Here is a 13,255-nt window from a genome sequence, read left to right as displayed (position 1 = left end):
ATAAAATAAAGCTATTTTATTTTAATCTATTTAGTTTGAATCCCAGTTATTGATTCTTGCTTTTATTTCTTGTGCTATGGGAGTCCTGTTAAGGAAGTCTGATCCCCAGCCAACTAGTTGAAGATTTGGACCTACTTTTTCTTCTATGAGATGAAGGGTCTCTGGTCTGATTCCAAAGTCCTTGAGTCATTTTGAGTTGAGTTTTGTGCAGGGTGAGAGATAGGGTTTTAGTTTCATTCTGTTGCACATGGATTTCCAGTTTTCCCAGCACCATTTGTTGAAGAGGCTATCTTTTCTCCATTGCATATTTTCGGCACCTTTGTCTAGTATGAGAAAATTGTATTTATTTGGGTTTGGGTCTGTGTCCTCTATTCTGTACCATTGATCTACCTGTCTATTTTGGTACCAATACCATGCTGTTTTTGTTAATATTGCTTTGTAGTATAGTTGAAGATCTGGTATTGCAATACCCCCTGCTTCACTTTTCCTGCTAAGGATTGCTTTAGCTATTCTGGGTTTCTTATTCTTCCAGATGAATTTCATGCTTGCTTGCTCTATTTCTGTGAAGTACTTCATTGAGATTTAATTGGAATTGCATTGAATCTGCATAGCACGTTTGGTAGTATGGCTATTTTGACAATATTAATTCTGCCTATCCAAGAACATGGGAGATCTTTCCATCTTCTAAGGTTTTCTTTAATTTCTTTCTTTAGTGTTCTGTAGTTCTCATTGTAGAGGTCTTTCACCTCTTTTGTGAGATTGATTCCCAAGTATTTTATTTTTTTTGAGGCTATTGTGAATGGGGTAGTTTTCCTAACTTCTCTTTCTGAAGATTCATCACTTATGTATAAAAATGAATTAGATTTATAAACATTGATGTTATATCCTGCTACTTTACTGAATTCACTTATAAGTTCTAAAAGTTTTCTGGTGGAATTTCCCAGTTTCTCTAAATATATAATCATGTCATCAGCAAATAGGGATAGTTTGAGTTCTTCTTTTCCTATTTATATCCCTTTAATTTCTTTGGTCTGTCTAATTGCTCTGGCTAGAGTTTCAGGACAATGTTGAATAGAAGCGGTGAAAGAGGCCATCCCTGCCCTGTTCCAGTTTTTAGGGGGAATGCTTTCAGTTTTTCACCATTTAGAATGATATTGGCCATGGGCTTACCATAGATGCCTTTACAATGTTAAGGAATACTCCCACTATCTGTATTTTTCTAGTGTTTTGAGCATGAAGGGATGCTGTATTTTACCAAATGCTTTTTCTGCATCTATCGAAATAATCATGTGATTCTTGACTTTAAGTCTGTTGATATGGCAAATTACATTTATTGATTTCCAGATGTTGAACCAACCTTGCACCCCTGGGATAAAACCCGCTTGATCATGGTACATTATCTTTTTAACATATTTTTGTATGTGATTTGCTAAAATTTTGTTGAGAATTTTTGCATCAATGTTCATTAAAGATATTGGTCTGAAATTTTCTTTCAATGTGTCTCTGTTTGATTTAGGTATCAGGGTGATATTGGCTTCATAAAATGAGTTTGGGAGGGTTCCCTGCTCTTCTATTTCACGGAATACTTTGAGAAGTATTGGAATGAGCTCTTCTTTAAAGGTTTTGTAGAACTTGGCTGAGATCCATCTGGTCCCAGACTTTTCTTTGTTGGGTAGGTTTTTGATGACTTCTTCTATTTCATTACTTGAAATTGATCTATTCAAATTGTGTATGTCCTCCTGGTTCAGTTTAGGTAATTCATATATCTCTGGAAACCAGCTGATGTCTTTGAGATTTTCAATTTTGTTGGAGTAGAGATTTTCAAAATAGCTTCTAATTATGTTTTGTATTTCACTTGTGTCTGTCGTGATATTACCTTGTTCATTCCAAATTTTAGTAATTTGAGTTTTCTCTCTCCTTCTCTTTGTTAGTGTAGCTAAGGGTTTATCAATTTTGTTTATTTTTTCAAAGAACCAACTATTTATTTTGTCAATTTTTTCGATTGTTTCAATTTCGTTGGTTTCAGCTCTGATTTTAACTATTTCCTGTCTTCTACTACTTTTGGTGTTGCTCTTTTCTTCTTTTTGTAGGTCTTTGAGCTGTAGTGTTAGGTCGTTTATTTGTTGATTTTTTCTTCTTTTATTGAATGCGCTCCATGAAGTAAATTTTCCTCTAAGAACTGCTTTCATAGTGTCCCATAGATTTTTTTTTTGTCTCATGTTTTATTTATTTATTTATTTTTTATTTATTTATTTATTTTTTTTTTACATTTACATAGGGTAATGTTGTTTATTTTATTTTTCCCCTCCCTCCCACCCCTCCCACCGCTCCCACCCCTCTTTTCCCTCTACACAGTCCTTCTTTCCTTCATTCTTACCGCTCTTCTTAGCCTAACTCTAAACCTAACCCTAAACCTAATGCTAGCCCCTCCCGCCCCCCATTATATGTCCTCATCCGCTTATCAGCGAGATCATTTGTCCTTTAGTTTTTTGAGACTGGCTTATCTCACTTAGCATGATATTCTCCAATTTCGACCATTTGCCTACAAATGCCATAATTTTATCATTCTTCATTGCGGAGTAATATTCCATTGTATAAATATGCCACAGTTTCTTTATCCATTCATCAACTGAAGGGCATCTAGGTTGGTTCCACAATCTGGCTATGGTGAATTGAGCAGCAATGAACATTGATGTGGCTGTATCTCTGTAGTATGCTGATTTTAAGTCCTTTGGGTATAGGCCAAGGAGTGGGATAGCTGGGTCAAATGGTGTTTCCATTCCAAGCTTTCTGAGGAATCTCCACACTGCTTTCCAGAGTGGCTGCACTAATTTGCAACCCCACCAGCAATGTATGAGTGTTCCTTTTTCACCACATCCTCGCCAACACCTATTGTTGCTTGTATTCTTGATAATTGCCATTCTAATTAGGGTGAGATGAAATCTTAGGGTAGTTTTGATTTGCATTTCCCTTATTACTAGGGATGTTGAACATTTTTTCATATATCTGTTGATTACTTGTAGATCTTCTTATGTGAAGTGTCTGTTCATTTCCTTAGCCCATTTGTTGATTGGATTATTTGTATTCTTCGTGTAGAGTTTTTTGAGTTCTTTAAAGATTCTGGAAATTAGCGCTCTATCTGAGGTATGGTTGGCAAAGATATTCTCCCACTCTGTAGGCTCTCTCTTCACATTTCTGATAGTTTCCTTTGCTGAGAAAAAGCTTTTAAGTTTGAATCTATCCCAGTTGTTGATTCTTGCTTTTATTTCTAGTGCTATGGGAGTCCTGTTAAGGAAGTCTGATCCTAAGCCAACAAGTTGAAGATTTGGACCTACTTTTTCTTCTATAAGATGCAGGTTCTCTGGTCTGATTCCGAGGTCCTTGATCCATTTTGAGTTGAGTTTTGTGTAGGGTGAGAGATAGGGGTTTAATTTCATTCTATTGCATATGGTTTTCCAGTTTTCCCAGCACCATTTGTTGAAGAGGCTATCTTGTCTCCATTGCATATTGTTGGAACCTTTGTCTAGTATGAGAAAATTGTATTTATTTGGGTTTGTGTCCATGTCCTCTATTCTGTACCATTGATCTACCTGTCTATTTTGGTACCAATACCATGCCGTTTTTGTTACTATTGCTTTGTAGTAGAGTTGAAGATCTGGTATTGCAATACCCCCTGCTTCGCTCTTGCTACTGAGGATTGCTTTAGCTATTCTAGGTTTTTTATTCTTCCAGATGAATTTCATAATTGCTTGCTCTATTTCTGCAAGGTACATCATTGGGATTTTAATTGGAATTGCATTGAATCTGTATAGCACTTTAGGTAGTATAGCCATTTTGACAATATTAATTCTGCCTATCCAGGAACATGGGAGATCTTTCCATCTTCTAAGGTTTTCTTGAATTTCTTTCTTTAGTGTTCTGTAGTTCTCATTGTAGAGGTCTTTCACCTCTTTTGTGAGATTGATTCCCAAGTATTTTATTTTTTTCGATGCTATTGTGAATGGGGTAGTTTTCCTAATTTCTCTTTCTGAAGATTCATCACTTATGTATAAAAATGCATTGGATTTATGAGCATTGATCTTGTAACCTGCTACTTTACTGAATTCACTTATGAGTTCTAAAAGTTTTCTGGTGGAATTTCCAGGTTCCTCTAAATATATAATCATGTCATCAGCAAACAGGGATAGTTTGAGTTCTTCTTTTCCTATTCGTATCCCTTTAATTTCTTTGGTTTGTCTGATTGCTCTGGCTAGAGTTTCAAGGACGATGTTGAATAGAAGCGGTGAAAGAGGGCATCCCTGCCTTGTTCCAGTTTTTAGGGGGAACGCTTTCAGTTTTTCACCATTTAGAATGATATTAGCCATGGGCTTAGGGTAGATTGCCTTTATAATGTTTAGGAATGTTCCCACTACCCCAATTTTTTCTAGTGTTTTGAGCATGAAGGGATGCTGTATTTTATCGAATGCTTTTTCTGCATCTATTGAAATAATCATGTGATTCTTAACTTTAAGTCTGTTGATATGGAGAATGACATTTATTGATTTCCGAATGTTGAACCAACCTTGCATCCCTGGGATAAAACCCACTTGATCGTGGTGCACTATCTTTTTAATATATATTTGTATGTGATTTGCTAAAATTTTGTTGAGAATTTTTGCATCGATGTTCATTAAGGATATTGGTCTGAAATTTTCTTTCCTCGATGTGTCTCTATCTGGTTTAGGTATCAGGGTGATATTGGCTTCATAGAACGAGTTTGGGAGGGTTCCCTCCTCTTCTATTTCATGGAATACTTTGAGGAGTATTGGAATGAGCTCTTCTTTAAAGGTTTTGTAGAACTCAGCTGAGAACCCATCTGGTCCTGGACTTTTCTTTGTTGGTAGGCTTTTGATGACCTCTTCTATTTCATTGCTTGAAATTGGTTTATTTAAGTTGTGTATGTCCTCCTGGTTCAGTTTAGGTAGTTCATATGTCTCTAGAAATTTGTTGATGTCTTCGAGGTTTTCTGTTTTGTTGGAGTATAGATTTTCGAAATAGCTTCTAATTATGTTTTGTATTTCACTCGTGTCTGTTGTGATGTTTCCTTGTTCATTCCGAATTTTAGTAATTTGAGTTTTCTCCCTCTTTCTCTTTGTTAGTGTGGCTAAGGGTTTATCAATTTTATTTATTTTTTCAAAGAACCAACTATTTATTTTGTTAATTTTTCCGATTGTTTCTTTTGTTTCGATTTCGTTGATTTCAGCTCTGATTTTAACTATTTCCTGTCTTCTACTACTTTTGGTATTGGTCTGCTCTTCTTTTTCTAGTGCTTTGAGCTGTAGTGTTAACTCGTTTATTTGTTGATTTCTACTTCTTTTTTTGAATGCACCCCATGAAATAAATCTTCCTCTAAGTACTGCTTTCATAGTGTCCCAGAGATTTTGATATGATGTGTCTTTGTTCTCATTTACTTCTAAGAATTTTTTTATTTCCCTCCTGATGTCTTCTGTTATCCATTCATCATATAATAGTGTATTATTTAGTCTCCAGGTATTGGAGAAGTTTCTGTTTTTTATTCTGTCATTTATTTCTAATTTCAATCCATTATGATCTGATAGAGTACAAGGTAGTATCTCTATCTTCTTGTATTTGCTAACAGTAGCTTTGTGGCATAAAATATGGTCTATTTTAGAGAAGGATCCATGTGCTGCTGAGAAGAAAGTGTATTCGTTCTTTGTTGGATGGTATATTCTATATATGTCCGTTAAGTCTAAATTGCTGATTGTGTTGTTGAGATCTATAGTTTCTTTATTCAATTTTTGTTTGGACGATCTATCCAGTGGTGAGAGAGGTGTGTTAAAATCGCCTAGTATGATTGTGTTGTGGTCTATTTGATTTCTGTAATTGAGAAGGATTTGTTTGACGTACGTGGATGAGCCAATGTTCGGGGCATAGATATTTATGATTGTTATGTCTTGCTGATTTATGCTTCCCTTAAGCAGCATGTAATGTCCTTCTTTATCCCTTCTGACTAGTTTTGGTTTGAAGTCCACATTATCTGAGATGAGGATGGATACTCCAGCTTTTTTGCTGTGTCCGTGTGCATGGTATGTTTTTCCCCATCCTTTCACCTTTAGTCTATGGGTGTCTCTTTCTATGAGGTGAGTCTCTTGCAGGCAGCATATTGTTGGATTTTTCTTTTTAATCCAATCTGCCAGTCTGTGTCTTTTGATTGATGAATTCAGGCCATTAACATTCAGGGTTATTATTGTGATATGATTTGTATTCCCAGTCAATTGACTCATATTTGTTTTTGACATGATTTGGTTTCTCCTTTATTTGGCTATTCCTTTAGGCTAGCGCCTCCTGTTGCTGATTTGCATCGTTGTTTTTCATCTCTTCCTCATGGAATATTTTGCTGAGAATGTAATGCTGGCTTTCTTTTTGTAAATTCCTTTAGCTTTTGTTTATCATGGAAGGATTTTATTTTGTTGTCAAATCTAAAGGTAAGTTTTTCTGGGTATAAGATTCTTGGTTGACATCTGTTTTCTTTCAGAGCTTGAAAAATGTTGTTCCAGGCCCTTCCAGCTTTTAGGGTCTGGATTGAAAAATCTGCTGATATCCGTATTGGTTTCCCCCTGAATGTAATTTGATTCTTTTCTTTTGCAGCCTTTAAAATTCTGTCTTTATTTTGTATGTTAGAAATTTTCATTATAATGTGCCTTGGTGTGGGTCTATTGTAATTTTGTATATTTGGAGTTCTATAAGCCTCTTGTATTTGATTTTCCATTTTGGTCTTCGGATTTGGGAAATTTTCTGATATTATTTCATTGAATAGATTGTTCATTCCTTTGGTTTGTTTCTCTGTGCCTTCCTCACTCCCAATAATTCTTAAATTTGACCTTTTCATGATATCCCATAATTCTTATAGATTCTGTTCATGATTTCTTACCATCTTCTCTGTTTGGTCCACTTTGTTTTCAAGATTAAATATTTTGTTTTCAATATCTGAGGTTCTGTGTTCCAGGTGTTCTATCTTATTGGTTTTGCTTTCCATGGAGTTTTTAATTTGGTTTATTGTTTCCTTCATTTCAAGGATTTCTGTTTTTTTTTTTTTTTCAGTATCTCTAACTCTTTATTGAAATGATATTTTGCTTCCTGCATTTGCTCTTTTAACTGTTGAGTGGTATGATCATTCAATGCCTGCATTTGCTCTTTCATCTCTTGGTTTGCTTCTCTGATCATTCTAATTATTTACATTCTGAACTCGCTTTCTGACATTTCTTCTGCCATACTGTCATTGGATTCTATTGCTGTAGCATCTAGGTTTGTTTGGGACATTCTCTTCCCTGTTGTCTCATATTGCTCAGGTATCTATCCTTCCAGTAGTGAAACTCTGAGATATTGCAGATTTCCTATATTGACTACTATTGTCCCTGTGGATTTCCAATAACTCACCTTCTAAACTTCAGTAGTCTGAAGTCTTGGGGGAAGTTGATAATGCGGTGCTCCACAGGGATGCTGCCCCTCTAGGGGTGGTAGCCTTCAGGTGGGGTATATTCCCTGCCAGTGGGCTGAGGTGCCTGCACTTGTTGACTGATGATCAGCCAAACTGGGACTAGACTACAGACTGGGACATGTCTGATCTGGGCCTGTGTCTCTGGTTCTACTGCTCTGGTGGGAAAGCCTTGCCTGGTGGGAAAGCCTTGCCCAGCGGGAAAGACTCACCTGGTGTGGAAGTTTCGCTGCGCACCTCTCCTCCAAGAAGTTCCCTTTGGTCCAGAACTACCGCATGGACTGGGCAGCCCTCTTCTGCAACATTCCCAGGGGTCTGGACCTACCACCTGGATTGGGGAGCCTGGCCCTGAGAGGGACTTCCTCATCACGTGACCCTCCTCTGCCCCGTTCCCTGGGGACCAGAGCTACCGTCTGGGGCAGGGAGCCTCACCCTGCGCTGAAGCCTCTTGCTGTGCGGTCCTCCTCTGAGAAGCTGCCTGCGGTCTGGTCCTGCCACCTGGTCCTGGGACCCTCACTCTGTGTTGAAGCCTCTTGCTGTGCAGAGCCCCTCTGCAATGCTCCAGGTTGACCAGGTTCACGGCTCCAGCGGGGGAGTCTCCCTGGGCCACTCTACTCCATGAAGTTCCCTGCATTTGGGGACTACTGCCCCACCCAGGGAGCCTGCCCAGTGGGAGAGACTCACCTGGTGGCTCTGAGTTGGTCACGAGTCTCTCAATACCTCCTCTTCTTGACTCCTGGGTCCTGTCAAAGGTACTCCAGTCTCCTGTAGTTATCTCAGGAAAAGAGCCGCCCTTTCATTGATGATGGCCACACCCTCAGGAATAATTCCAAATGCCTGCACCAGCCTATAAAGAAGCAATGGCGACCGACCTTGATGTGGGGGTTGGGCAGGGTTGGTCTTTTTTTGTGTGTTAAGCTTTTTGAGTTCTATATACTCTGGATTTTAATTCTGGGTCAGAGAATTAGCTGGCAAAGATTTTCTCCCATTTTGTAGGCTTTCTCTTCATTCTCTTAATCATTTCTTTTGCTGTGCAGAGGTTTCTTGATTCTTGGTTTTATTTCTTGTGTTTTTGGGGTCTTGTTAAGGAAGTCAGTGTCTGCACCAATTTGTTGGAGTGTTGTGCCTGTTTTCTTTTAGCAGTTGCAAAGTGTCTGATCTAATTCATAGGTATTTGATATACTTTGATTTGACTTTTGTGCAGGGTGAGAGATAGGGATTTTGTTTCATTCTTCTACATACAGATATTCAGTTTTCCTAGCACCATTTGTTAAAAAGATTATCTTATCTCCCATATATATTTTTGGTACCTTTGTCAGATGTAACTATGCGGGTTTGTCTCTGTGTCTTCTCTTCTATTCCATGGATATTCATGTCTATTTTGATGTCAATACATGGTGTTTTTATTACTATAGATTTGTAGTAAAATTTGAGATTGGTATTGTGATGCCCCCAGCATTGTTCTTTTTGGCTATTTCAGGTCTCTTATTCTTCCAAATGAAATTTAGGACTGTTTTTTCTAGTTCTTTGAAGAATGTCATTGATATTTTTATGGGGATTACACTGAATCTATGTAATGTTTTTGGTCATATGGCCATTTTGACAATACTAATTGTGCCTGTCCAAAAACATGGGAGGTCTTTCCATCTTCTAAGGCCTTCTTCAGTTTCTTTCTTCAGCATTGATTTATAAATGTTGATGTTGTATCCTGCTATAATTTTCTGAATTCAGCTCTAGAAGTCAGGTGGAGTTTTTGTGTCTTCTAGATACACGATCATGTCATCAACAGAGACAATTGATGTCTTCTTTTCCGATTTGTATCCCTTTAATTTCCTTCTCCTGCCCGATTGCTCTGGCTAGAGTTTCAAGAACTATATTGAATAAGAATGATGAGAATGTACATCCTTGTCTTGTTCCTGATTCTAGAGGAATGCTTTCAGTTTTTCTCTGTTCAGTAGGATGTTAGCTTTGAGTTTGTCATATGTAACCTTTATAATGTTGAATTAAGGTCCTTTTATCCCTAGTTTCTCCAGCATTTTTAACATGAAGTAGTACTGGATTTTATCAAAGGCCTTTTCTGCATCTATTAAGAAGATCATAGGATTCTTATCCTTAGTTCTATTTGAGTGTTGAATTACATTTATTGATTTGCATATGTAGAAACAAGTATGTAACTATGTGAGTTTGCAGCCCTGGAATGAAGTCCACTTGATCATGGTGTATTATCTTAATGTATTTTTGAATGCTGTCTGCCAATATTTTATTAAGGATTTTTACATCTATGTTTATCAGGGATATTGGTCTGTAGTTTTCTTTGCTTATTGTGTTTATGTCTGGTTTTGTATTATGATTATATTGGTTTCATAGAATGTATTTGGAAATGTTCCCACACTTTCAGTGTCATGGAATAACACCGGTCAAGAAAGACTGATGTTAGCTCTTCTTTTAAAGACTGGTGGAACTCAGCTGAGAATCCATCTGGTCCTAGGTTTTTCTTTGTTGCAAGGCTTTTAAATGTTTTTTCAACTCATTATTTGATATTGGTCTTTTTAGTTTTCTATATCTTCTATATCTTCCTGATTCAATTTGGGTAGGTCATATGTTTCCAGACATATCTTAGTGTCTTCTACATTTTCCAGTTTATTGAAGTATACATTTTCAAAATAGTTTCTGATGCTCCTTTGGATTTCAGAAGTCTTGGTTGTGATAACTCTTTTTTCACCTCTAATTTGTTAATTTGGGTCTTTTCTCTCTTTTAGTTGGTTAGTCTAAGGGTTTATCAATCTTATTTATCTTTTCAAAGAACCAACTCTTTGTCACATTTATCCTTTGTATTGTTTTTTTATTCTCAATTTCACTAACTTCATTGTTGATCTTAATTATTTCTTATATTTTTCTTATTTTGGAATTTGTTTTTCCTTCTCTATTGCCTTTAGGTGGAACATTAGATTATTTGGAAAATTTCTATATTTTTAATGTACGCACTCGATTCTATAAAATTTCCTCTTAGAACCACCTTCATACTTTCTCAGAGATTTGATATGTTGTGTTTCTTTTCTCATTTGTTTCTAAGAATTTTTAAATTTCATGTCTCATTTCTTCTATAATCAATTCCTCATTCAAAAGAGTATTGTTCAATCTCCATTTGTTTTTGTGGCTTCTATTATTTTTCTTGCTATTGATTTCTACTTTCATTGCATTATTATCAGGTAGGATACAGGGAATTATATCAATTTTTGTATCTGAGAAGACATTGCAACCTAGAATAGGGTCTATTTTAGAAAAGGTACCTTGAACTTCTGAGAAAAAAATAAATTCAGTTGTTTGGAGGTAAAATATTCTACAGATGGGACTCTGGAACTTTAAAACAATCTTCTGTTTTAAGAGGCTTCTGACACATTGCTGGTGGAGGGAGAAGGGCCCCACCTCATTATGACCAGGTAGAGGTGGAAGTGTAGCTTCTCCACCCACTTTGGTGGTTGAGGAAGGAGAGGACAGGACTCCTTATTACTGATGGGTAGGGTTGAAAATTCATGTCCCTCTGATAACCAGTTTTCACAAATTTGACTATGATGTTCCTTGGTGTTCTTTATGTTTCTTTGATTTGGAGTTTGATAATATTTTTTGACTTGTGATTTTCTTCAAATTTGGACCTTTTTTAATGATTATTTCTTCTGCAAGTGTCTCCCCTTCTTTGGAACTACAATTACAAGTATTATATTATATGGTTGCTTGATTTTGTCCCTTAGCTTATGACAATTTATTAATTTATTTTGTTTACTTTTCTCTCTGTACTTCACGTTGCATAGTTTCTATGTTCTAAAATCTATTGTTTTCTTATACAGATTCTAATCTTGTTAATACCATTATCCAAGGTATATTTTATTTCACATACTGTATTATTCATCTCTGGCATTTCCTTTTGCTTCTTTCCATATCTACCAATTCTCTACTCGTAAGTTCATGTTTTACTTTAAATCCTTAAGCTTATTTAAGATTTATAATAGCTTTTTCAGATGATTCTGGAATAATTATGCTGTATGCTTTACATAAACAATTAATTTTTACTTAAATTGGCATGTTATCATTAATATCATAATTATAGAAAATAAAGTTCAGGAAGGCAAATTACTTTTCTTAAGGTCATGTAGCTAATAAACAGAAAAGTAGAAATTATAGTCCAGGATCATCGGATTCTAAAGTTCATCTACATAATTGCTGTTCAATATTGTCTATTAACTGACTCTTTAAACTTCAACAAGAATTTTTTTTCTGTGAGCCTCAGTTTCCATGTCTATAAAACTAGACATAAAAACTCATGGCATTGTATGTGAAAAGTACTTTTCCTCTGAAATTATTTTTGCTGCAGTTGAAAGAAGGAAAAGTTTTTTTTGTTTTGTTTTTTTCCCCAGAAGGCATCTCAGCAAAAACAAAACTAAGTGTGTGCCTTTCAATGAGTGCAAGATAGGGAAAAGACACATAATTGGAAGGTTCTTGTAAATGGGAAGCATAAATACATAGGGATATTTCTTGTATTGGTCATTGGGTGAAAAATTTTAAAAAACACTGCTCCAAAAATATGCCTGGTACTGCCTGATTATGTTTAAGTATCTGTGGTTTCTATCACTGTCTTAATATAAATTTATTATTTTGACATAAGTATAGTATCCAAAACAAGAAATTTTGTATACTGGTCATTTTAACAACCTCTTCTGAAAGTCCAGATGGTGATAATGAGGATGGCAAATTTTTTTTTTTTTTATTTTTTTTATTTTTTATTTTTTTACATTTACATAGGGTAATGATGTTTATTTTATTTTTCCCCTCGCCCCCACCCCTCCCACCCCTCCCACCCCTCTTTTCCCTCTACACAGTCCTTCTTTCCTTCATTCTTACCGCTCTCCTTAGCCTAACTCTAAACCTAACCCTAAACCTAATGCTAGCCCCTCCCACCCCCCATTATATGTCCTCATCTGCTTATCAGCGAGATCATTCGTCCTTTAGTTTTTTGAGATTGGCTTATCTCACTTAGCATGATATTCTCCAATTTCGACCATTTGCCTACAAATGCCATAATTTTAGAGGATGGCAAATTTTGGAAGGAATTTTTGCTTAGCAAGGATTTCTTCCTGGATTGTGTCCCTTCACAGAACCTTCTCTATAGCTGGAGAACTCAGTTTGTTTTCTCTGGTACCCAGGGCATATTATGAATTCCATGTGGAAATCAGTTTCTGTTTTATTTATTCTTTGTTCTTTGATGGAGAAGCTAACAGAGCTACCCCAGATAGTCATCTTGAAAACTCATTCAGGGTTCAATTATTTGCTTAGCACCAACTTTTAATGAATATATTCCTATAGACTCTGTAGTAGGGATACACAATTATATAACATGAAATATTTGCCTCTAAGGAATTCGCAGTCTATTGAGAAAAATAATATAAGATCAACATGTGGTAATAGGTGTAAACCACAATGTGCAGTAGAGCCAAGAAGGGGTACCTTACCCAACTGGGAAAAAAATGGATAAGGTATGAAATGGTCCCAGGGAAGACAATGCTGTACTGAGTTCCAAAGATGAATGCATGCTCACCAGGAGTGGAAATAATGTCAGGGAGGGAGATTCCCATGAGAGGGAGGGGAAGCAGTTGTGAAGGCTTGGAGGTATGATAAGCATAGTGCCTCTGGTATCTGTAATTTGTTTTGACTGGTGTTCAGGGCAAATGAGGCAGGACTGGTAGGCAGGGCTCAGACCATGAAGAG

This window comes from Sciurus carolinensis, chromosome 11 (assembly GCF_902686445.1).
Source record: "Sciurus carolinensis chromosome 11, mSciCar1.2, whole genome shotgun sequence".
In the NCBI taxonomy this organism is placed as follows: Eukaryota; Metazoa; Chordata; class Mammalia; order Rodentia; family Sciuridae; genus Sciurus; species Sciurus carolinensis.
Note: the sequence above shows the minus strand (reverse complement) of the source record.